Genomic DNA, 27822 nt, shown 5'->3' with positions numbered 1-27822 from the left:
GACTTAACTATGCATAGGGTCCTTATTGGAAAAATATCAAAGAATACCAAATACTAAATGATATCCTTTATACACATACACAGCTGTGGGGATGGAGGTGTAAACATCTGTCAAAAGATCAAAGAATTTGTTAATAGGGTGGGGATTAAAGTTAGGAATGAATGTTTGATTTTTTTAAAAAATGGCCCAAATTAAAGACCAAGATCCAGGTGCATCTTGGTTATTACTTGTCTGTGTTATGAAACCTGACAAGCTGTGGAGACCAGCCCCCAGATTATTTGGGGGTGAAATAATCATCTTTTTTTAAAGTTTATTTTTGAGAGAGAGGCAGAGTGAGCAGAGGAGGAGCAGAGAGAGAGAGAGAGTATCTCAAGCATGCTTCATGCTACTGGTAGAGAGACCAATATGGTGCTCAAACTCAGGAACCATGAAATCGTGAACTGAGCCAAAATCAAGAGCCAGACACTTAACTGACTGAGCCACCCAGGCACCCTGAAATAGTCATCTTCTTAAATCAGTTTACCTTACTACAATATATGTAGGGAAGTATTGACATCACTTTTGTATTACCACCAATGTTCTGAGACCACGTGGCCACCTGAAATATCTCATGGCATGCCCCTATCAGTCACAATTAATAAAGTTTAAATTCAATGTTACTATGGCCACAAATATTGACATCATAATTACAGTGGATTGGCAAAAAATCCTCATATAAGGAAAAGTCAATATTTACATAATTAGGTCAATACATATATATAATTCAGAAGGTAAAGCTCTACTGCACTCAGGGATGAGAACATTAAAACAAAGCACAGCTCTACTGATCTGACATATTGATTTTACAGTCTGAGATCTTACATTATTATTCATTATTTGGGTACCTGTTTTGCCCTTCTGTGTCATTAGGCAAGATGAATAAACTAGGGATTCATTTTTTTAATAGGAAATGGAATGTGAATATTTTAGTCATGGGTTTATACTTGTTATGGCCAGAGCTTAACAAGGAGCTATGAGGACTTTAGGCAATGAAAAAAATTTTTTTCCATGATAACTGTATAAATTTGAGCTTGAATGGATTTACTTTTCTTTTTTAAAGTACTGTGAAGAGGTACCTGGGTTGGATTCATCAGTAACTTTCTTATGCCTTTTTGAGCTTCATTGATTCAGAAGCTAGGTACTGGTCTGGATTCAGGGGTATCACGATGAGTAAAAATAAGTAGAAAGGTGTTAGAAATGATGTAGATGTAGAAAGATGTTAAATCTTATGTCTGTAAGTCAGGCAGTGCCAGGAGGGATTGCCCACCTTCAATCAGATGTCATTTTAACATCTGAGGTAGAGATGTTATTAATAAGTGTGATAGTTCTAAGGCTGATGGACCCTTGAGATAAGAGTTAAATGACAACAATTAAAGATTCCTTCAAGAGCCTTTCAGTCAAGGTTGCAGTTTTGGATCCAATCACAATGTGGTCTTGACATCTGTTAAGAAATCTGAGTGTGCCAAGAAGGCTAGCCCCGCAATTATTTGATGCAATGATTGTTTTCTTACAGGAATTTAATTAAGCTTGTAAATTATACTAAAGCTTAACCAAAAACCCATAAAACAAAAAAATTAGTTTGGGAATTTCTTACATTAATGTATTAAAGGAAAGCAAAATAATCTTTGAATAATTTTTTAAGGCATAATAGCAATATATAAGATGCCAATGAACTCCTAGTTCTGTCCCTGAGGGAACACAGTCATATTGTTATAACAATAAATATAATATTAAAATTTGTACATGCGTGATGGTTAGTGCTATGAAGTATGTAAAGGGATGTAACTTAGAGAAAAGCTCCGCTAAGGAAGTGTCATGTATTAATTTATTTGGCGATATCTATAGAGCACATGCTATGGTGCCACTATTGTTCCAAACAGTTCACACATCTTAACTTACTTAATTCTCATGACAGTCCCTTGTAGTAGGCACTGTTACTGTGCCTGTTGTTACAGATAAGGAAACTGAGGCACTGGGAGGTTAAGTAACATGTGAACAGCGGAACCAGGTGTCTAATCCACAAGTCCAGACCCAGCCTGTGTTCTGACCTCTTGCTGTGCTGACTTCAAGCACTTTACTGGCCACCAAGAAATTAACATTTAACTTGGTAACACAGAAGGACAGAACCCAGAATGTGTGTGTGTGTGTGTGTGTGTGTGTGTGTGTGTGTGTGTGTGTGTATTTTCCTTCCTTGATCTGGGATGGCTGATTATGTACTTCTTTTGCTGTATTAATCAAACAACTGGAAGTACTCAAGGTTAGAATTTATGTGGCAAGTAAACCATGTTGAATCAAAATGGCACAATGAACCTGAGAGGATTGTAGCTTCTTTTTTTGTCATGCATATGCCAGTCTTTTCCTCGAAACAGGGGAATGTGGGTAATTTTTCCTCTCTCTCCATTTCATCTATCCACATACTTGAAAAATTTTCTTAGCGTCACTGAAAAATGAAGACTATGTTTAAAGATAATTTATTCTCTATTTTTTAATAAGGAAAATCACATGGGCAAGAATTCTTAATTTAGTCACTCATTTACAAAATTTACTTTCTGCTACCTCTCTGTCAGACACTGTGTTGGAGACCAAACATATACCATTCATTTACAGGAGTTCTCTTCCGACTTTGGTGATTCTTAAAAAACAAACAAACAAAACCATACCAGGTGCCTTTTCTACTAATGGTAAGAGTGTAGGACAGATTTGAATGTTGGAAATGGTGCTATCGGTCATTATTTGAATTCAACAAAATCAAAATAATTTGCCTGTAGAAATGGTCTAAAATAGTCTATTATGTAGTATGCTTTTAATAAATATCATTGAATGAATAAAATGGGTGGCTGATTCTCAACAAGCAGATTGAGGTAGGTAGAATCGTTTCCCTCCTCTACAGTTTGGGAGCCGAAACAGTAGTTTATGCAAGGTAGCATGGTTGTAGCTAAATCCCAGGTGTGTCCCAGTCAAATGTGGTTCTCTTTGATCCCGGCACCATGCTCTTTGCCACTACACAATCAAAGCATTGAACTTGCAGTCAAACATTGGCTCTACCACAGTCTGGCTGGATGACGTTAGACATGACTTCTGTTTTACAGAACTTTGAAATGTCAGCATTTTCAGTGAGAAAGGAGAGTTTGTCCAAATACTGTGCTGGCTAATTGATTAAATATTTAGAAAATAAGCTAGATATTTATCTCACAGCATTCTTTAAGGGCCTAGGAGACCAAAGACTTAAGTATAAATAGCAAAGAAGCAGACAAATCATACAGGTTGGTTTTACAAATATATGTGTAGATGGGGAAAGGCATATAGATTTTTAGGCCGACTCTATAAAATAAAAGATTAATAGCTTTAACTTTATTAAAAAATCTCTGTGCATTCTGAGACATCATAAAAATGTAAAGTGAGGGGACAAATAGTGAAGTCGAGAAAATATTTCAGGTGTATATTGTAGCAAAAGGATGATGTCTTTAACACAGAGTTCTTACAATCCCTATGAAAACAACAAAAATCCCAATAGGTAAAAGGCAAAAGGAAGTAAATGGATATTTACAAGATGAAAGGTTAATGATTTTTAAGAAAAAATCAAAGACTACTGCAAAGCAAATAAATATAATCTCACACACGATAAAATGCCTGTTATAAGTAGTGACAAAGGTGAGACAGAGATAATAGCCAGTTTTGTCAAGGATACAATCCCTGTTTTAGGGCATCTATCAAATTATCTAAATGTTTAAAATATATGTTACCTCAAACCAATAATTCAAGTCAATTTTTGGGGAATAATTAAGAAAATATGTACGTATTTGTTCACAAAATGTTAATCTGGGCAATGTGAATAAAAAGTAATTAAATGTCCACTAGTAGTAACTTGGGTTAAGAAAACTAAGTGTATCCATTATTGCAAATGATTCAAAAAGTAGGTATTTATTGGTACAGAAAAAATTTTTGATATAATTTGATACATATACTTTCATAATCTTTAACGCTTTTTGAAACTGGTAGTCTATAGCTGCCTTTTTCTTTTTTTAAGTTTGTTTATTTTGAGAGAGAGAGAGGGGCAGAGAGAGAGAGACAGAACTCCAAACAGGCTCCATGCTGTCAGCGCACTGTCAGCACAGAGCCAGAGTCGGGGCCGAATTCAGCAACCGTGAGATCCTGATGTGAGCCAAAATCAAGAGTCGGACACTTAACCAACTGAGCCACCCAGGTGCCCCTATAGCTGCCTTTCTTTGAGAGCAGGGTATCCCTCACCAATTTTTGTGTTCACTTAGTAGGCATTTAGTAATAATTAGGTGAATGAATAAATCGGTAACATAATCAAGTACAGAAAATTAAAAAAACTATAAAAAATGTTTCTCCAACTTAGTTTTTAATGAGATGTAATTGACATATAACATCGTGTAAGTTTGAGGTATACAACGTGTTGACTTGAAATACTTAAATATTGGGGCGCCTGGGTGGCTCGGTCGGTTGAGTGTCCGACTTCAGCTCAGGTCATGATCTCACAGTTTGTGAGTTCGAGCCCCACATCGGGCTCTGTGCTGACCGCTCGGAGCCCGGAAACTGCTTCTGATTCTGTGTCTCCCTCTCTCTCTCTGCCCCTCCTCTGCTCATGCTATGTCTCTCTCAAAAATAAATAAACGTTAAAAAAATTTAAAAAAAAGAAAAAAAAAGAAATAAATAGTGCAAATGATTCCCACCACAGTTTTAGGTAACCTCTTCATCGTGTCACATAATTACCATTTCTTTTTTGTGGTGAGAGCATTTTAGATCTAATCTCTCAGTGACTTTCAAGTATATAATATAGTATTATAGTGATAATCATCATGCTGTACACTAGATCACCAAAGTTTATTCATCTTATACCTGGAAGTTTACATCTTTGACCAATATCCCTCCATTTCCCTCACCATCACCCGCCCCTAGCCCCTAGTAACCATCCTTCTACTTAGGAAAAGAGTTTAGGCTTTATTAGATATTACACATAAATGATCTACAGTATTTGTTTTTCTCTGAGTTACTTCACTTAGCCATAATGCCCTCAGGATTCATCCAGTTTGTCACAAATGGCAAGGTGTTCTTCTTTCTCATAGCTGAATATTGCATTTTGTGTATATATACCACATAGTTTCCCAGTGATGGACTCAGGCAGTTTCCTTATCTTGACTGTTGTGAATAATGAGACAATGAACATGAGAGTACAGATATTTCTCTGAGATCCTGTTTTAATTTCTTTTGGTTATATACCCAAGGGTATATAACCCTGGGATTGCTGGATCTTATGGTAGTCCTGTGTTTAATATTGTAAGGAATTCTATATTATTTCCATCTTTTGTGAACCAATTTATATTCCTGCTAACAGTGCACAAGAATTCCCCTTTCTCCACACTCTTACTAACATTTGTTTTTTGTTTTTTATGATAGTAGCCATCCTAATGGGCGTGAGGTGGCATCTCATAGCGGTTTTGATTTTCATTTATCTGATGATTAATGATGTTTAGCACCTAGATTTCTCACTTTCTCATGTACCTGTTGGCCATTTGTATGTCTCCTTGGAACACTGTCTATTTAGTTCCTCAAATTCATTCACTTCTTTAAAATTTTAATTCTGGTGTAGTTAACATACGGTGTTATATTAGTTACAGCTGTACAATATAGTGATTCAGCAACTGTATACATTACTCAGTGCTTATCAGGTTAAGTGTACTCTTATCCTCTTTGCCTATTTTACCCATCCACCCTCTACCTCGCCTCTGGTAGCCATCTATTTATTCTCTATATTTGAGTCTGCTTTTTTGCTTATTTCTCTCTCTCTCTCTCTCTCTCTTTTTGTTCCTTTGTTTTGTTTCTTAAATTCCACATATGAGTGAAATCAAATGGTATTTGTCTTTCTCTGACTTCTTTTGCTTGGCATTATACTCTCGAAATCCAACCGTGTTTTTGCCAATGGCAAGATTTCATTCTTTTTTGATAGCTGAATAATATTCCACTGTGTATATATACCACTTCTTTAGCTATTCGTCTATAGATGGACACTTGAGCTGTTTCCATAGTTGGCCTGTTATAGATAATGCTGCAATAACATAAAGGTGCATATAGCCCTTCTAATTAGTTCATATTCTTTGGGTAAATACCCATTAGTGCTATTCCTAGATCATAGGCTAATTCTATTTTTAATTTTTTTGAGGAACCTCAATACAGTTTTCCGTAGTGGCTACACCAGTTTGCATTCTCGCCAACAATGCACAAAGGTTCCTTTTTCTCCATGTCCTTGCAAACGCTTGTTATTTCTTATCTTTTTGATACTAATCATTCTGACCGATAAAAGGTGATAGCTCATTGAGGTTTTGATTTGCATTTCCCTGAGGATGAGTGATGCTGAGCATCTTTTTTTAATCTGTTGCCATCTATATGTCTTCTTTGGAGGAATATCTGTTCATGTCCTCTGCCCCTTTTTAATTATATTGGTTTTTTTTCTTGTTGATTTATGTAAGTTCCTTATATATTTTGGATACTCACCCTCTATCAGATAGGTCATTTACAAATATCTTCTCCTATTCAGTAAACCTACTCTTTTTCCTTTTCTGTGCAGAAACTTTTTATTTTGCTATAGTCTCACTAGTTTATTTTTGCTTTTATTTCCTTTACCTCAGAAGACTAATCTAGACAAATAAATGTCTATCTTTACTTTAAATTCCTATCAGGCATATTATCTCTGTTGCACTTACATATTTTGCTGTGATTTTGTCTTGTTCTTTCATTTGGGACGTATTTCTCTGTCTCCTCACTTTGTCTAACTCTCTGTGTCTATTTCTGTGTGTTAGGAAAGTCAATTATGTCTCCTGCTTTTGAAAGTAGTGGGCAGGGCATGCATTTTTAACAAGGTGACACTGGTCTCTTCCATTGGAGATGCCCAGCTGCTACTGAGACTTGAACTGACTGGAGCCACTTTGCAAAGTGATGTAAGCAAATTAGGTAGTGAATGCTGGTGCTGTGCTGGTTACTGCGGGTGGCCATGTGTTTATGCCGGGGGGCAGGAGAGGGAAATGGTGGCTGCCAGCTCCTTTGCTCCTGGAGAAGTCCTTCAGGGAACTCTGAGATTAGTAAATAACTCTTTCCTGTATGCCCCCTGTGTTTTTCAAACTGCTGCTTCTATGTTGTATCTCCGCTGGTTGTTTGTCATGTTCTTTCAGGGCACGGACTCAGCTTCCTATCACCCTCTGGGCTCTCCCAGACTGAGTCTGCTGATTTTTAAAGTTCCAGGCTTTACGTCCCACTGGTTGTAAGAATTCACAAAATTCAGCCACTTGGTTTTCAAAGCCAAATGCTGTGAGGATTTATCTTTCCTATGCAGGCTCCTTGGTGTGAGAGTCTGTTTCTTACCTCTCTCCATGCCCGTGGCTCCCTCCTTCCTGTGGCTAGACTGATGGGGCTTAACTCTCCACTACTTCTCCACATTTCCTACCCTCTTCAGTGTGGCCTCCCATCTACATTTAGTTGTAGTGTTTGTTCTGCAAGTCTTTGGGTCATTTTCTCAATTATTTACAATGATGTGAGTGTTATCTAGTTGTATCCATGGGACAAGGTGAGTTTAGGGTCTTTATATTCTGCTGTCTTCCCTGAAGTCCCCCAAAAGAAAACAAAGTATCCAGGGAAAAGACAGATTGCACTTAACAATAACAACAACAAAAAGATTATTAGATTAATTTTCAAGAGCAATAATAGATACTAGAATAAGAAAAGTTCATTCTAAACACGAAGGGATACAGAATTGTATACGAAGTTAAACTATGTGGAAGAAATAAAGGTTTTTAACAATGAGTAATGTTTTTAACCCTCCCTAAACAATTCTAAATACATTAATAAAAAGTATATGTAAAAGTCCAAGAAACAGCCTCATGAAGGAATGGGTTGAAGTTACAGTACAGACCAAAGCAATTGGCAAACATGTAGATTACTGTATGTAAGTGTGTTAGTTGAAAAAACAACAGATGACTAATTTGGAGTGTTAAAAACAGGGTATGATTGAAATACATGTAAATAATCATCAAAACATTCTAAAGTGTATATTTGGGAAGTGAGAAATATTAATTAACTTTAGTTTCTGTCAAGACAATGATGTATTTAAATGAATGTAAAAAATTCAACTCTTAGCAAATAATTAATATGGAATACATATGTTCCTAATCCACTGAGGAAAAGGGGATTCATGAAATCTAATGGAAGTCAGGAAAGAACAAACACACAAACAAAAATGTCTGGCAAATAGAAAACACAAAATCAGATGTTAAAACCATAAGCAAATAATTTAGTAATCTTTAAGTGAAATGAACTAAAATCAGAGAACAGGCGCTCAGTTCGGATTAAAAAAAAATCTCGTGGCACAGCAAAATACAATGATACAGCAAGGGTGAGAGTAAATGCTTGCAAAAATATACTCCAAGCATATAACAAGCAAAAGAAAGCTGATGTCATTGTATGAATAAAAAAATAAAATGGTTGTAAGTATTAAAAAGGAAAAAGAAGTTCATTACATAATGACAAGAAAAATAATTCAACACCTAATTCTGAGCCTAAGTTATCTTTAACATTCTCAAAGAAAAGAAATATTTATAAAGCAGAATAATTGGATAAAATAAATGGGACATATCCACAGTCACTGGGTGATTTTAACCCCACTGTCTCAGTAATTGATGGCTTAAGAGATAAAAATCAGTGAGGAGATACATGGATGACTTGGTAATGAGAGACGCTGTACAGGGGAAGGAAAGGAGAACTCCACTGCCATTTTGCCATGGTTCTAGTAACATTCCTCACATCTCCTTGCTCTTCCTCACCAGTTTCTTCTCCTGGAAAGAGAACACGTTGCTCTGTCTGGTAGGTTGGGGAGAAAAATCCAGAGCCCACTGAAAACCTTATTTTAAGGACATAAAAGAGATGTATTAAACAGATAATTTGATATCTCTTTCACTGTGTTCTGAAATCTTATGATAGCCCTTGGTCCCTTGGTGTGGGATGATTACAACCATTGTGCTGGGAACCTAGTGGCCCTTTCTGTCTAGAAACTCCTGTCCAGCTGGGGGAATATTCTTGAATTCTTTCACTGATGACTTTCTGTCCTCTGTTTTCTTTGTGGTGTCTGGAAATCCCATTATCTGAGTGTTGGATTTCCAGAAACTGTCTTCCTGAATTCCATTTCCAGTCTCCATCATTTCATGCTACTTGCTGAGAAATTTTCTAAACTTAATTCTTCAGTCTTTTTTGTTGAGGTTTTCATTCTTGCATTCAGATTTTAGGTTTATTAAAGTTGATTATTTTTCTCAAAATATACCTTTTTGGTTTTTGTCTTCTCAGGCCTTGTTAAGACACTAATTACAGCATTTTTTTGAAAATTTTTTTCTCTCTGCAGAATGTTGTTTAATACAAGTTGCTTTTAGATAAGACCTTCTGCTTGTAGATAAGACTTTTTTCATGTTACATACTTATGTCAGATAAGTGATAATCCCTGACTCATGGTTATGTGCTAGTGCTTAAGAGTAGGGAGTGAAAACTGGAGTGGAGCTGTGAGTTTGTGAATGGGGCTCTGTAATGATTAGACAAGCGTGATCTTGTTTACGTGTCTGTTGGGAAACCTGCATATGTCAGAAGGATAGGGTAGAGGTCAGGCTGGAAGAAAAATGCCTCTAAGATATTGCTAGCAATGTCCATTGCCAGTCAAGGTAATTCTATTATAAATTAGTACCTCAACTCCATACCAACACATGCTTCAATGTCACCAGAGCATGGGGAGTCAGGAGTGGAGAAACAAACTGGCAACTAAAAGTGTCCATCTGGAAGGGACACATGTCACTTCTCACTACTTTATTGGGCAAAGCTGGTCACATGACAATTTCTAACCTCAAAAGGAAGGGATGTGTGGTCTTATTTTGTGTATAAGGGAAGAAGGCGCAGGAATACTGCAGACCAGAAGTCATGTCTATTAGGCCCCCTTTAATTGTCTCTGTTTGTTTCTTAAGCTAGGCAGATCTACAGAGAAAACTCTTCCAACATCCTGCCTAAGAGTAAATTCCCAAGTGTAAGAATTCTGAGAGCCAAGTGGGAGAAGAAGAGTGTAGGGTGTAGGTCTCAACATTCCTGAGGTATATAAACAAGATGTAGATGTGTATTTGTCAATCCCCTTTCTTTCAGAATAATATTCCTTCTCTGAACTGTAGGTGGCATTCCCCAGTCCAGGCACCCTTCCCAGATTATACCTCCTGTGTCATACTGATGTATCGGAGAGAGTGGAGGTAGGGATCACGGACTGTTGTTGAGTAGTCCTTCTTTTGTAGACACTCTTCTTTCACCTCTATCACCAAGAATAATGCCTATTCCTGTATCTTCTGAGGATTTGATTGAGCACATTGGGTTGGTTCTTGCTCTCCTCAATGTTGGTTGGGAGTTGACTTTCTTGGGCCTCCTACATTAGGTACCACTCATTTGCTTACTAGCTTCCAAATATTGCTATTGTTACCTGTTCTGTTTGCTCTCCATAAACTTAGCTTTTTTCTGGGGGGGGGGGTGGTTAACAGGTCCTTATATTGTATTTTAGTGGAGTGGCAGGAGGGAATAAAATTAAATGTATTCTGATCAATCTGTCATCTTTAAGGCAGCAAACATTTCTAGTATCTGGCCACTAGCACTCCATTCTGACTTTGGGTAAGCCTCCATCTCTTCAGCGTGTTCTCAGTGGTGTAGTTTGGGTCTGAGTCTGTTCTGGCTGGTCAGCACTCCTGCTATAGATGCTCTAACTATTTTTGATGATCATTCCTGATACGGTGATTATTTTCATTAAAAACACAGAGCCGTGTTTCATTTTGCTTGCAAACTTACCAGTAAAACATGACTGCTCCCTCCCCACTAATAAATAGTGCAAAACCACCTACTGCCTAATTGATTGAATGCACATTAGAGGGCTGGAGGGCAAGTTGTTTTGCCTTTGCATTGCCTAATCTAGGGCACATTTCCTGTATAATCTTGTAAAGCTTGCTGAATGGGCCAGAAGAAGGCCTACCTAGCTATAGAGCTTTGGGGATAATTGGAAAACTGAAGATTGCTACAGTTTGGGCCCTTTAAACACTTTCTTTTATTTGGACTTTTTTGTTGGACCTATAATGCATGTGTATCAGATACTGGATTGGGCATTGAATAAATAGATGACATTTTCACTTACTAGTATTTGCTAAAAATTAGCTGCTGCAAGTAAAATGTGAACGCTGATGAGGAGACAACTTTTCTCCCAATGAAATGTGAAAATTAACTTCAGATAGAATTTGCCTGTTTTACTTCAGTAAGTGAAGAATATTAAGTAGCTAATCCTTAGAGCCTAAAAATTGTCAAAACGTCTAAGAATGTTGTGCAAGAGAGATTGTGAGGCTTATTACATTTATTAAATAGAATGAATTAGTTTGGCTTGCATATCCAATTCATCATGTGTATTATAAATCAATACAGTTAATATTTCAAGCTCTAAATATTTTGCATGTTATTTTTTTAAGGGTAAAATCCATTGGCCTAGGGGATATCTAAATAGAATATAAGGAAATAGCCATTCCCATCATCTTTGGAAAGAATATTAATGTTAGTCATGAAAATATCCGCAAACCACAGCACACATCAGGCCAAGTGCTGAGGTTGTAGGGGATAGCTGGCTTTCTGCTTGCCCTCGTGATGTTCACAATTGGGGGGTTGTATTCAGATGGGACTACGTAACATTTTAAAATATGTTATTTGCTGTACTTTGGGTTGACAAGGCATTATGAAAATAACAGGTGCATGTGTAAGGAGGGAACACTCTCATATGGAAAGCAGGAGAATTATGCGGATGTTTAAATTACAGCATCACCTTCCCTGACCCAGTATGGAAATTCTTCCATTCCTGCATTATATCTCTTGGAACAAATAACATCCATACTCATTCTCTCTCAAACCCACAATTCACTCTTGCCCCAGTATCTAATTCCACATGACATATGATAATAAAATGCATAGTTTTCCAACTACTGTAAGTTTTCAGTATCCTGTCAGCTCTTTCTGTCCTTGTCCCTACCCATTGTCAGACTATAACCAGTTGCTGTGTTTTTACCTGAGGTATCTACATGTTTTCTTCCTGTCATAATCACTTGTTTTAAGACTGTTGAAAAATATATATAAGTTTTTGTCACTTTTATTTGGGTTCATGTGTTGATCTCATCCATTTGACTTTAACTCCCTCAAAATCATGATCATGTATGTATGTTTTCTATTTTGGGGGCTTATAAGTATCTCTTCACAGTATCCTGTGAAACTTTGGTACAAAGTTTTTGAGTATATGGCTTACTGGAAATAAGTTTGATTCATAAATAGGCACTTAACTCTTTTTTGTTTTTTATTTATTTAACTTGGAGCTGCACAGACTCCTAGAATTCATGCTAGAAGGCAATGGAGGATAGAAGGAAGCTGGGTCAAGACCCACAGATCTTACAAATTCATGCTCATTGAGATTCAGTTTCTTCATCGGTATCATTTACATGATAATAATGCCTTCTCCCAGGATGGATATAAAAGTTAAATGAAGTCATCAATATGAACACATTTTGTAATTTTTTACGTGGACAGGAATATGGGCATTATTTGAATATTAGAGGTTGAGGCAGGCAAAGTAAATTGAACAGTAAAGTTTCCAGTAGCCAACAGAGCCAGAAATAGGACGCCAGACTCCTGACTCCCAGCCAAGGCCTGGTAAGGGGACTCTCTGCCATAGAACAAATTGCCTTCACTATTAGAAAAGCCATTCAGATGTTGTATGACATTAAATAGGACCCCAATAAATTAGAATATTCTCTATCATCAAAGAATTGTTATTATAAAGATCATTCAATTGCATACATACATACATATGCTCTTAAATTTCAAAGTTTAGCAAAGGTGATTATTTAGTTAATGTATAGGATGATCCCCCTTTGTCACTGGCACTTGATAAATGTTTTTGAAGAAATAAATTTATGCAAAACCCTGGCCTAAATAGCCACAAACAAAAAGCAAACCTTCAATACGACACACCCAAGCTCTGCATTTTCCTATAAAGACAAATGTTCACCTTCGTCTCACAGATTTTTTTAAGACTTTAATTTTTAGAATGATTTTAGGTGCATAACAAAATTGAAAAGAAGGTACAGAGATTTTCCATATGCCCTTTACTCCCCACATGCATAGACTCCCTCATTACCAACATCATTCACTTAAGGGGGGCTTTTTTTTCCCCACCAAGAATAAACTTATATCAAAGCATTATAATCACCTAAAACTTTTATCTTAAAGTTCACTTTGGCATTTTACATTCTTTGGGTTTGGACAAATGTATAATGACATATATCCCTCATTATAATAACATATAGAGTAGTTTCACTCCCTAAAGATCCTCTATTCATCTAACTATTCATCCTTATCCACCATACTGCTGGAAACCATTGATCTTTTTAATTGTCTTCATAGTTTTGCCTTTTCTGGAATGTCATATACTTGGAATCATACAGAATGTAGCATTTTCAAATTGTCTCCTTTCTCTTAATAATATAAGTGTAAGGGGCACCTGGGTGACTCAGTCTGTTAAGTGTCTGGCTCTTGATTTTGGCTCAGGTCTTGGACTCACAGTTCATGGGATTGAGTCACATAATGGGCTCTGTGCCAGCAGCATGGAGCCTGCTTGAGATAACCTCTCTCTCTCTCTCCCTCTCTCTCTCCCTCCCTCTTTCTCTCCCTTCTCCTACTCATGTGTGTGTTCTCTCTCTCTCTCTCTCTCTCTCTCTCTCTCTCTCCCTCTCAAAATAAAAAATAATACACACTTAGGGGTGCCTGGGTGGCTCAGTTGGTTAAGCATCTGACTTTTGGCTCAGGTCATGATCTCATGGCTCATGAGTTCGAGCCCAGCATTGGGCTTTGTGCTGACAGCTCAGAGCCTGGAGCCTGCTTCAGATTCTGTGTCTCCCTCTCTCTTTCTGCCCCTCGGCTGCTCACGCTCATCTCTGTCTTGCAAAAATAAACAAACATTAAAACATTTAAATGTATATTATTTTTTATTTATTTAAATTTTCTCTGTGACTTTTCATGGCTGAATGACTCATTTGTTTTTAGTGTTGAATAAATACTCCATTGTCTGCTAGTACCACAGTTTACTTATTCACCTATTGTAACACATTTTGGTTGCTTTCAAAATCTGGCAATTATGAAAGAACCTGCTATCAGCATCCTTGTATAGGTTTATGTATGAGCATAAGTTTTCAACTCTTTTGGGTAAATACCAAGAGCTTGATTGGTAGATCTTATGCTAAGTGTCTGTTTAACTTTGTAAAAAACTGCTAAGCAGTCTTCCAAAGTAGCTATACCATTATGCATTCCCACCAGCAGTGGATGAGATTTCCTGTTGATTTACCACCTTGCCAATATTTGGTGTCGTCACTGTTCCAGATTTGGGCCTTTCAAATAGGTGTGTGGTGGTATCTCATTGTTTTAATTGGAATTTTCTTGATGGCTTATTATGTGAACATCTTTTCATAGGCTTATTTGTTGTCAATATATCTTCTTTGGTGAGGTATCTCTTAAGATCCTTGGCCTATTTTTAAATCGGGTTATCTGTATTCTTACTGTTTAGTTTTAAGCATTCTTCACAGAATTTGGATAGCCGTTCTTTGTCAGAGGTTTTTTTTTCTTTAATATTTTTTCCCAGTCTGTGGCATGTCTTTTCATTCTCCTGATATTGTCCTTTGGAGAGTAAAAGTTTTATTTATTTTTTTTAAATCACATGCTGTGATTTGCACAAATGCAATGCATTTAATTTTCAGAACTTATTCATCTTTTTTTTAATATAACCACTTTTTTTAAGTTTATTTATTTTGAGAAAGAGTGTGTGTGTGTGTGTGTGTGTGTGTGTGTGAGAGAGAGAGAGAGAGAGAGAGAGAGAGAGAGAGAGAGAGGAGGAGGGGCATATAGAGAGACAGAGAGAATCTCAAGCACAGAGCCTGAGGCAGGGCTAGAACTCATGAACCATGAGACCATGACCTGAGCCAAAACCAAGAGTCAGACACTCAATAAACTGAGCCACCCAGGCGCCCCAACTTATTTGTCTTATGACTGTAACAGAAGCTTTTAATTTCAATGCAATCTACCCTATCAATTATTTCTTTCTGTGGATTGTGTCTCTGGTATTGTATTTAGAAGGCATTTTTTCCATTTTAGGTAAATTAAGCTTTCCTACCCATTTCCCATGAAACTGCTTCCTGACTTGTAAGAGTGTATGAGACATTTGTGCAAAATGAAATCTATTATTTTCAAGAGTATTGGGATGTAAAAAAGGAAATTGAGTCTCTAAGTGATGGGTGTTACCCTGAGGAAGGGTCAACTTCAACACAGAATGAGGTGGGGGAAATATTTCAAAGCACAAAATCCAGAGAGAACATGTCCTTGGAGGTGAGATTGGAGGATGCTGCACAATGGAACATGAGTAAATTGGGACCAGAGGGAAATGATTTTTCATGAGCACCTCCAAGCAGTTTTACAATATCACACTACCTCTGCATATGGGACCAAGTGTGAGCCATATGGTTCTAACTTCAATTAATACGTCATGAGTAGGAATGGTGACAAAGGTATTAAAGAAAAGAAAGATGTTAAGATACACTTTTTATTTTTAAATAATTTATAGTACATATACCTCCTCAAAAAAGTTGCACACTTCTGTTTTCAAAAATTTCCTTGGATATGTGAAGCAAAATTTCAGCAGTTTGTGCAGATAAAGCATCTAGAAGTTATCTAATATGAATTAAACCAAGTTTATTGTATGAAGACTGTCACTTCCAACCAGATGGTACACATTATGCACATGATAAAGGTCTCTCATAACATTCTCACTAATATTAGCTTGTTTATGGAATACTAAAGCTGTAACACCAACTGACAAGATCAAGATCTGGGATGCTGGTATTCTATTCTCAACTCATTCTGTGCATAAATAGAGAAGTATAGTGGGTGCCAGGCAGGATCTCAAAAACCACTGCAGCAACAGGATTCAATTAAGGAAAAAATGAATCCCATACCCAACACCAAATGCATCCCCCAAACAAAATCTATACTTCATTAAATTATTATCTGGAAACAAGGGCTGTCTTTCTATGTAATATGGTTTCTCAATCTTGCCTATGAAACTTATGGCCAATTTTAAATGGAAAAACTATTTGGTCATATCTCCATTTTAGAAAACTGATTTTAATTTATAATATTAATTAAATATATATAACTACACAACTATGTACAAACTCTTATGTAAAGCTAAAACAATATTACACATTAAACAATGATGAAATTAACATTAAGATTATCATTAAATTAATGTGATGGATGCTTTGGTCCTCTCAACTCTACATTCCAACTATACTGTGAATACTTACAGATGGTATGATGGTTAATTTTATGTATCAACTTAACTGGGTCACAGGCTGCCCAGATGTTTGTCAAACATTATTTTTGGTGTTTCTGTGTAGGTGTTTTGGATAAGATTAACATTTAAATGGATAGACTGATGAGAGCTGATTGTTCGCTGTTGTGTGGGGGCCTCATCCAATCAGTTGAAGGCCGACTAGAACAAAAAGTCAGATCCTCTCCCAAGTAAGAGAGAATTCTTCCTGTCTGACTGCTGTTGAACTGGGGCATTGACTTTCCTTGCCTTTGGATTCAAACTAAAACATGAGTTCTTCCTGGTTCTTTAGCTTGCTAACTTTTGGATTGGAACTATACCATTGGCTCTTCTGAATCTCTAGCTTGCTGACTCCCATGCAGATTTGAGAGTACTTAGGTGAATCTATTGCTTATAATAACAAAAAATATTGTCATATGTACATATATACAGCCTATTGGTTTTGTTTCTCTGGAGAACCTGAAGCAATACAGGTATTGGTATCAAGAGTGGTTTTAGAGGAACAGAATTTTGATGAACTTTCTGAATTACTTCTGGTGTTTCTAGAATTAATTATCTAATGTGATTAGATTTAAAGGTGCTAAGACTCTGTTTCCAGTGGTAAAGAGAGCAGCAATAGTCCTTGGCATGATCTGGCAATAGAGATATATAACATATTTCCATTGGATAGTCCTAACTGATTACTTATAAGCAGCAAGGATCTGGGTAACTGTGTATATGATACTTGTGAACATTTTTGTCAAGCTAATGATAGAATGAGATTGCCTGGTGTCCTAGTATTGCTGGACAAAGTGGGGAAAGAAAAGAATGAGCTCAGGGATTTGAATTCCTACTTCAAGTGCTGTGTAAATGACCTGAAAGTTTCTTCCTGAGGTCTGAAGGAGATTATTATCTCCTGTAGCTACAGAGCTAAGTTTGAGTTAGAAATGTCTGACAGGCCTTGGTTTAATGGAGAGAAAGGGATTCGAAGGTTTAGAGAGACTGGAGTGTTAGTGCATTTGTAATTTAAGACTTATTTATCTACCCTGAGGGGGTCCAGAAAACACACTTTGGCCATGACTGTAAAAAATAGTGAGGGGAGCCCCAGCATCCTTGAAGAGATCGATGATTGCTTTTCTTTGCAGGCCAGTCCTTACAGTGGGAAATGAGATCATTGAACTAGGAAACCTAAATGCAATACGAGTATTTAGATCCTAGGGTGGAAAGGGCCAAGAGGTGGCACTCATCACTAAAGGCAGATGGGTGTGGTTACCTCACTATAATAAAAAGCAGAGTCAAAGCAGCAATCAGAACATTCTGACTCACGCAGACTTATGGTGTTGGCTAATTAATCGTGGTGTTATTAGAAGTGAAATAAATGGGAAGTTTACCAAATTCTTGATCCTTATAAATATGAAAAAATCTAGGTCAAGTGAACAAAAATCTAACCCAAATCATAAACACAGAGGCATGTCTCTTCAAGCAATTCCTAGACTTAAGCCAGTTTACAGATTCAGAACCCCTTGAATGAAGGGGAAGCCAGGTGCCCTTGATCTCTGTACACTGCCAAAATTTATATTCTTAATACTAAACATTTTCTAGAGAGACATATAGCCATTTACTAGGGTAAATGTGCATCAAGGGAAAGAAAATCAGATCTCTTAGGTCCTCTCAGATACTAATTCTGAACTGACACAGATTCCAGGAGACTCACAAGGTTACTCTGCTCTGCTACAGTAGAGGCTTATGGAGATCAGATGATCAATGGGTTTTAGGTTAGGTTCTTCTCACAACAAGCCTCCTGTATGTACTTGCCCAGTTTTGGAATTCATAACTGGAATAGACATATTCAGAAGATGGCAGGGTCCCCATGTTGGTTCCCAGATCCAAGGAATAAGGGCTACTATGGTGGGAAAGTCCAAGTGGAAATCACTAGAACTATCTCAATGAAGGACAAGAGTGAAATAAAATTTTTGGAGGGATTGCAGAGATTAGTGCACTGTCAAGGACTTGGAAAATACAGGCATGGTATTTTCCAAAACATCCCTATTCAACTTTGTAGAGGACAGATGAATCTTGGAGAATGACAGTGGATTGTTGTAAACACAATCAAATGGTGAGTTTAATTGTAGCTGCTGTACCAGATGTGATTTTATTACTCGAGCTAATTAATACATCTCCTGGTACCTGGTGCAGCTATTGATCTGGCAACTGCTTTTTTCTCCATCCCTGTCAATAAGGACTACCAGAAGCAGTTTGTTTTCAGCTGGCAAGGTGAGCAATATACCTTCACTGTGCTACCTTAGAGGTATATCAACCCTCTAGCTCAATGTCATAATTTTGTTTAAGTGATATAGATTCTCTTTCCCTTCCACAAAGTACCACATTGGTTCATTACATCAGTGACATTATGCTGATTGGACCTAGTGAGAAGTAGCAACGCTCTAGACCTACTGGTAAGACATTTGCATGACAAAGTGTAGGAAATAAATATGACAAAAGTACAGGGGCCTTCTACCTCATTTCTAAAGGTTCAGTGGTAAGGGATATGTCAAGATATCCCTTCTAAGGGGAAAGCTATGTTGTTTTATCTGGCCCCTCCTTCAACCAAAAAAGAGGATCAATGCCTGGTGAGTCTCTTTGTATTTTAGAGGCAACATACTCCTCAGTGTGTTACTCTTACATATTTGCCAAATGATGTATAAGCTGCTAGTTTTGAGTAGTGTCCAGAATGATAGAAGGATCTAGGCTGCCATGCAAACTGCTCTGTCAGTTGGGCCATGTGATCCAGCAGATCTAATGGTGCCTGAAATGCCAGTGGTAGGTGAATCACAGTGCAGGCCTTTAGGATTTTGAAGCAAATTGTGCAGTGCTCTGTAGGTAAAGACTCTTCTTTTGAGAAACAGCTCTTGGCCTGCTGCTGGACCTTAGTGGAGACTGAACACTTAGCCCAAGATCACTAACTTACCATGCAACCTGAACTGCACAACATAAACTGGGTGCTATCTAACCCACCTAGCTATAAAATTCAGTGTGCAAAGCAGCGCTCCGTCATCAAATGGAGGGGGGCATTTATGTGACTGGTCCTGAGCAGGACTTGAAACCACAGTAGGTTGCATTAAGAAGTGGCCCGCCCAAATGCTCATTGTCTCTACTCGTGTTACACTGCCTTTTTTCTCCCAGCCTCCACCAATGGTTTTATGGGAAGTAGCCTATGATCAGTTGGCAGAGAAAGAGAAGACTTGGGGCTGATATACAGATAGCTTGAGAGTTTGTGCAAGCACCACCCTAAAATAAACAGCTGTAGCATTACAGTCTCTTTTTGGGACATCCCTGAAAGACAATGGTGAAGGGAAGTCCTCCCTATTGGCCTAGCTCAGGGCATCACTTGGTATTACCATATCCTATGATTAAGGTCAATGGAAAACTATGATAACTCAATCCAGACAGGACTAGACCCTTCAGGAATGATGGTTTGGTCATCTACCAGGTAATGAACCATGACCAGGATGTACTTACTGAAGGCAAAAGGAATGTAAAATTGAGAAAGGGAGAAGGTAGTTATAAATAACAGCTATGACTACGTGACATGTATAGGAACAAAAACTGTAATTGTCATGAGTACTTCATCCCTACTCTGTTACAGTGAAGGTGGGCCTCAATCAGCTGAAGGCCTGAAAAGAACAATAAGGCTTACTCTTCCCTGAGTAAGAGAGAATTCTTCCTTTCCACTGCCTTTGAACTGGACATGACTTTTTTCTGCCTTTAGACTAGAAATGAAATGTCAGCACATTCTGGGTGTCAAACCTGATAGCTTACAGTCTGAAACTACATCATAGAAACTATATCCTGATTCTTTGCCCTTCAGAATTGGACTAGAACTACACCATTGGCTCTCCTGAGCCTCCCACTTATCACCTTACTCAGCAGATCTTAGGATTTGTCCGTCTCCATAATTGTGTGAGCCAATTCCTTACAATAAATCTCTATATAGCCTACTGGTTGTTTCTCTGAAGAATCTTGACTAATACAGACGGCAACAGTACAAGTTCTGATTTAGGCATGCTCATTTTTTTTATGTCATGTGATTCATTCACGTGACAATTTCACTTTGCGCATTTATATCCGCTATTCATTTTTACTGTGAACCATGATGAAATTGGCCTTTACCTGATGGGATCAGACATTTACATTTTTAGTCACTCTGTTTCTTGTTCATTACAGATGGGCAAGTAAGAACTATTTTTCAATGTCATTCTAAACACAAATGTTAATATTGATATTGGTGGCTTATATTTGATTATTAAGCAGTTTTCCAGGTGGTTCAGAATGAATATGGACATTGACACAAACTGACATAAAATATTTACTCAAAAAATCAACTTTACAGTGAATTACAGCCTGATGACTAATCATCCATGGATTTTTCCAGTGTTCTACCTTCCTATTTGAGAAATACTGTACTGAAGTAGAATGGTTAACACTTAAAAAATGGAATCATATCAACCCAGCTTACATATTAGTTCTTCTCTTTATTACTGATGAGTGCTTGAGAAATGAGACAGTGCATATATAGCATTTAGCATAGTGACCTGCACACAGCAAACAATGACTCCCAGTGGTTATTATTAATACATTAGAAACAAAAACCTTGTAACTTTGGAGATTTATTTTCCTAATCTTGTGCCTTTCTCTCTCAACCTTCTACTCTGGGAGACCTGTTCTGTCCATAATATCATATTGTTCAGTCATTGACATGAAGGCACTCCTTCTGGGCTCAAAACAATAAAAAGAGGTAAGGGGCTCTAGGAAACCCTGTGTAACTCTGCCAGTTGATTTCAACCTTAGCTGCGCATTAGCATTTACCCAGAGTATACAACTTCAAATACTCCGCTCCTGTCACTGGAGATCTTGATCTGATTAACCTAAAGTAGGGTCTTTATAATCAGTAGTTTAAAAATGTAGAAAGACATAGGAAGGCATCATTCACATCATTCACTTAGTTCTTTTTCCTTCTTTACTTATTCTCATTTTAGGTGTTAGTAATATTTAGAATTTTAAAGAATATATTAGTAAACATCTGTTCAGAAATATTAATTTTTTTCCTTCGGGCCTTTAATACTTATGGAAGCAATAGGCAATTGGACTAATGGAGTATCTTTGGAAAATTATACTTTATTGATGTGGGGACATGTCAGAAGCAAATGTTGCCTCCTCTCTAGCGGCCTCTTTGGCAAGTACGCACCAATGGTGTTCATGAGAATGTTCTGTAATTACCAACTGGGTTCTAGATGCAAAACTTTCATGGATGATGCAAAATAAAATAGAGTGATTTTTATTTGAATTCCCAAAGAATTTCCTGTACAGTGAAAACATACTTGTTTGCTTAGTTTTTTTTTTCAAATCTCTTTTCACCTTTCTTCTGCTATGCTAGTTAATATAATATGGCTGTTACTAATAGTTGATTTAATACTATTTTATTTCACATTTATTTCTTGGAAGACTAAGAAATGCTTAGCATATTTCAGTTATATTTGTACAACCCACCTAAAAATTAATATTTCACACGTAGGCTTTATAGGTGAGCTACCATGTCAAGCTATAATAAGAAGGACATTTTATATCAGGGTTGTGCAAGCATAACTGCTATGATAAAGCTGAAATAAAAACTGCTTCTAGGAATTGAGAGCAACAGGAAATCTCATTAAAATTACCCCTTGTATCACACTACATCTTTATATAAATTTAAATGCTTATATTCACTGGAAGAGAACTTAATGAGAATAGAATTCAGATGAACTTAACATAAATTTTCGATTTTCAGCATATAATATCTGATCATTCTTTTTCTTATAAAAGAAATTCCTTTTGTATAGACTATATGCAGATTTTGGATGAGAGGCTGCACAATGAACTTTTATCATTTAGAAAATTTGGACTCCTATCTACTAAAGACTTTCTTATTCTAGTGTGACCATACTGGCACTGAGATTATGGCATAGAATTAATTAGTTTAATTATGAGAAAAATATCATTTAGGGGTAATTAGATTTATGTGATTTAGTCAATCAAATTCAATATTTTATTGTTTTTATTTCCAAGAAATGTAGACAGTCCAAAGTTCTGGACATGCAGCTAATTACTCTGAAAGAGCCAGTACTTTCTTCCTCACATTGTTATAAGACTAAATACTAAATAAAACAACTGCACTCTTTCAGGCTGAGCACATTGATAAAAATCCATCCAGAATAGCATTGCAGTTAAAGACACAAGTTAGCATTCTCTGGGGGATGCTCCTTTATCATATTTTATTTATTATTTTTTCTCCCCAATATTTTATTTAAACTCAAGTTAGTTAGCATATAGCATATAGTGTAGTATTTATTTCAGTAGTAGAATCTAGTGATTCATCGCTTATATAGAACACCCAGTGCTTATCCCAATGAATGCCCTCCTTAGTACCCATCACCCATCTAGCACATCCTTCCTTCACTTCCTTCAATCAACCCACAGTTTGTTCTCTATAGTTGAGTCTCTTATGGTTTGGCTTCCTCTCTGTTTTAATATTATTTTATTCTTCCTTCCCCTATGTTTATCTGTTTTGTTTATTAAGTTCCACATATGAGTGAAATCATATGGTATTTGTCTTTTTTCTGACTCATTTCACTTATACACACACACGCTTATTTCGCTTATTCACACACACACACACACACACACACACACATATATATGAATATTCCCCATATATTCTTTATGCATTCATCAGTAGTTGACTCTTGTTTTTCATAGTTTGCCTATTGTTGATAATGCTGCTATAAACCCCGGGGTGCATGTATCCCTTTGGATCTGTATTTTTGTATCCTTTGGGTAAATATTTGGTAGTGTAATTGCTGGGTTGTAGGGTAGTTCTATTTTTAACTTTTGGGGGAACATCCTTACTGTTTTCCAGAGTGGCTGTACCAGTATGCATTCCACCAGGAGTGCAAAAGTGTTCCCCTTTCTCCGCATTCTCACCAACATCTATGGTTTCCTGAGTTGTTAATTTTAGCCATTCTGACAGGTGTGAAGTGGTATCTCATTTTGACTTGTATTTCTATGATGATGAGTGATGTTGGCATTTTCTCATGTGTCTGTTAGCCATTTGTCTTCCCTGGAGAAATATCTCTTCATGTCTTCTGCCAATTTATTGACTGGATTATTTACTTTATAAGTTCTTTATAGATTTGGGATACTAGCCCTTTATCTAATATGTTGTTTGCAAATATCTTGTCCCATTCCATTGGTTGCCTTTTAGTTTTGTTGATTTTTTCCTTCGCTGTGCAGAAGCTTTTTATATTGATAAAGTCCCAATGGTTCATTTTTGCTTTAGTTTCTCTTGCCTACAGTGACATGTCTAGTAAGAAGTTGCTGTGGCTGAGGTCAAAGAGGTTGCTGCCTGTGTTCTCCTCTAGGATTTTGATGGTTTCCTGTCTCACATTTAGGTCTTTCATCCATTTTGAGTTTATATTTTTGTGTGGTATGAGAAGGTGGTCCAGTTTCATTCTTCTGCATGTTGATGTCCAGTTTTCCCAGAACCATTTGTTGAAAAGACTGTCTTTTTTTCCATTGGGTATTTTTTCCTGCTTTGTCGAAGATGAGAGTGACCATATAGGTGTGGGTCCGTTTCTGGGTTCTCTATTCTGTTCCACTGATCTATGTGTCTGTTTTTCTTTCCTATTTTAAATGTTTGAAATATTCAGTTTACCAAAAGGTTTATGCTTTAATTTTGTATATTTTAAATGCATAGTAAAACGCATCACATAAAAAGCATATAATTTTCTTTTATGGACCAAAATGTATGCTACTGCATCAGGAGAGGGATTAAAACAACACAAGCTGTTATGATCATTGAATGGTCATTCCAATAATTTTCCTCAACATTTGCTGGGAAGGAAAGATGGAAGCAACATGTAGAAGACTTGGGGCCCAAATGCAGCTGTGATGGTTACTTGGTCATGCATAGAAAGAGAAAAAGAGATTCAGAAATACTTTTCCTCCCAGTTGTATCTTTGAGTAGCATTGACATGAGAATATAAAATTTTGAGGAACACTCTTTGCCCTCAAGTGTTTGAGAGATAAGCCTTCTCACTTGGAAATGTACTGGGCGTTTACAGGTATAAATATTTCAATTCTGTAAACATGTGTTAGCTTTCTATATAGTTCCAGGAATTTTACTAGGCACTTTTTGTCTATCTTTTTACCATATATTCATGCATGTTTTATAGATAACACTGATCAAAATATTCCAAAATACCGGGTTAGTGTCCTTGGGAAGTAAAAAATAATTGACTAATTGTTTACTTTGTGGTGTGACCTACTTGTGTCCAAGTCATAATACTCATTGCTTAAGTGAATAAAATCAGGGACTTAACACACACATACACACACACACACACACACACACACACACACAAATTGCCTTGTGAAAATAAAATAAAACTATAAAAAGATTTGTTAAATTGGTTACACTTTTAGGTTCCTGTTAGGATTGACTCTGGTTAAGCCAACTTTTAATAATATCTATACTTGTCTTTCACACTCTGTGCTTGGGGACCCTCGTTTATTTCCATGCCTATTTTATGTGGTGTGTGAGTTTTAATTAGAACATTTCACAATATATCATGTTGTAGATGAGAATCAGCATTCTAGCAGCAGAAATATCACCAAGTTAATTTTCATTCTGCTAGGAAAACTGATACCTGATTACTACACAATACTTTTTTTCATCGTAAATTCTTTCAGAGAATTAGTATAACAAGGAATCTTGGTTATAAACAAAGTTCTTAAATAGTAGCCTTATAACACAATAACAATAAATAATAATCAATTATAAAATCAATTAGTCTGTTTGGCACTGTGCTCCTTTAAAGTCCTTAGTTTCTTCATTTGTAAAGCAAGGTAGTTGGAGTAGATATCTTTAAAGTCTCCTCCAGCACTATTATCCTAAATCATAATTACTTAAATCCTATTACTGCTTAACAGTCAATGGTAAGTGTTGGGTGGGGAAATCCTGACCATCTGTGGTCCCATCCCTCTGTCCTAAGATTCTGTCTTCTGTATAAAGATAGTAGTTGCGGGGCGCCTGGGTGGCTCAGTCGGTTAAGCGTCCGACTTCGGCTCAGGTCACGATCTCGCGGTCCGTGAGTTCGAGCCCCGCGTCGGGCTCTGGGCTGATGGCTCAGAGCCTGGAGCCTGCTTCTGATTCTGTGTCTCCCACTCTCTCTGACCCTCCCCCGTTCATGCTCTGTCTCTCTCTGTCTCAAAAATAAATAAACTTAAAAAAAAAATTAAAAAAAAAATAGTAGTTGCACTGTTATTCTGTAAATAGTTACTTTAAAAAGAGTTAAGCTACACAGTTACATCAGCTGTGTAATTTTCTCACTTGTCATTTAGCAACATCGATGACAGAGTTAGTCAGATTACAGCTGTTTTTTTCAAGGACAAAGACGATGTCATGCACTTGTAATATTTGGAAGTAATGAGTGATATATGGTTAATGAACCAAGAAACCTTTCTCTCTTTAGACATTATAAAATGCAGAGCCACATCCTGCTTTTGATCTGTTTGCTCTTTGTGATCTAACCCTTCAGGTGTGAGCTATTTTTATATGTGCCATCCATCTAAGATTCTCTCTAAGAATACCAAAAGAGTGGAAGGAAGTTGAATGCCTTTGGAAATGTCTTTGTCTTTCTTCAGTCCCAAATTCAGCTCTATAATGTTTATATTGTTTGCCGTTCATTTTGCTCTTACTAACTTTATTTTGCCACTTAAGCACAGATATACCTAGATGAGTTTAATTCTATTTGATTTAAGTCAAATAGACTCAACTGAGTTCAGTTTGATGAGTGTTTGTTGAATTCTGGGAGGGCGAGAGAATTATACTGGAAAATCTAGTCTGTGGTTCTAAGGGATTGCATAGCTTTTATTGTTTCATAAGAGGAAGTACACATCTTCAACTTACAATGGGCTCTGTCCTGATAAACTCATAGTAAATTTAAAATATTGTAAGTTGAAAATGCATTGAATACATCTAACCTATCAATATAGCTTAGACTAGCCTACCTTAAACATGCTCAGCACACTTAGCCTGTAGTTGGGCAAAATAATCTAACACAAAGCCTATTTTATAATAATGTCCTGACTATCTAGTGTAATTTATTAAATACTGTACCGAACGTGAAACACAGAATGGTTTATGGTTACAGAATGTTTGTCACTGTATGGATTCTTTACCTTGTGATCACATGGCTGACTCAGAGCTGTGGCTTGCTGTCTCTATCCAGCATCACCAGAGAGTATGTACCACGTATCGTGAAGTTAAAAAATCTAAGCCGAACCACTGTAAGTCAGGGACCATCTGCATATTGGTTCAGCATGAGAGGCAAAGTTCATGCTTAACACAGACTGGGATGGTTAAGAGACTGAGAATATGGACCATGCTTTTAAACTGTACTATAAAAGAATATCAAAATTATTTTAAAAACAATCCACATTCTATTACTATTGCATGATTTAGTCACTTCAATTAGAGAAAATAAAAGACATTATTGCTTTGTGGATAGTTATAATCTCAGTAGCAAGAAAAATGCCTGGCATGTAAAAGATGTTCAATAAATCTTTGTTCAAGAAGGTAATAAGTGACTGAATCTATATCCTTCTATCTGGTTAAATTTTCTTCTTCCATACCATTTTTTTTTCAGTGTGTATCTGAGCGATATTTATAGATTTTTATAAATAAGAAAGATAATATTTTTCCTATTTTACATGAAATTGTACCTTATGAAATTTATTATAATAATTTTTGTCTGTTTGAAATATTCCATTATTTTTTGGCATCAGTATTTGCCAACAAATACTTGTTTCTCTAAGTTCTTCATAGGTAATCTATTTTCTCTGGTTGCCTTTAAAATCTTTCTTTTGTGAGTAGAGTGGACACAGAATGTTACATTAGTTTCAGGTGTACAACTTAGTATTAGACAAGGGTATACATTATGCTATGTTCACCACAAACATAGAGGTACCATCTGTCCCATTGCATCACTATTACAATATCACTAACTGTATTTCTTATGCTCTGCTTTTTATTTCTGTGACTCATTCCATCACTGGAGGCCTGTATCTCCCTTTCTTCTTCACCCATTTTGTGCAACCTCTGCACCCTTCCCCTCTGGCAGCCATCAGTCCTCTGTAATTTTAGTTCCGATTCGGATTTTTGCTTATTTAATTTTTAAGATCACATTTATGAGTGGAATCATATGGTATTTGTCTTTCTCAGTCTT

At 36.7% G+C, this 27822-nt stretch overlaps 1 protein-coding gene across 1 annotated transcript in view; it reads right to left on the bottom strand.

Moving 5' to 3' along the window:
• Positions 1 to 27822, bottom strand: part of GPC5 (glypican 5) — a 1402048-nt gene that overhangs the window by 7142 nt on the left and 1367084 nt on the right. The gene's annotated exons all lie outside the window — the stretch shown is intronic.

Source organism: Panthera leo, chromosome A1 (assembly GCF_018350215.1).
Source record: "Panthera leo isolate Ple1 chromosome A1, P.leo_Ple1_pat1.1, whole genome shotgun sequence".
Taxonomy (NCBI): domain Eukaryota; kingdom Metazoa; phylum Chordata; class Mammalia; order Carnivora; family Felidae; genus Panthera; species Panthera leo.
The sequence above is the reverse complement of the archived record's forward strand: the minus strand, read 5'-3'. Positions and strand labels throughout refer to the sequence as shown.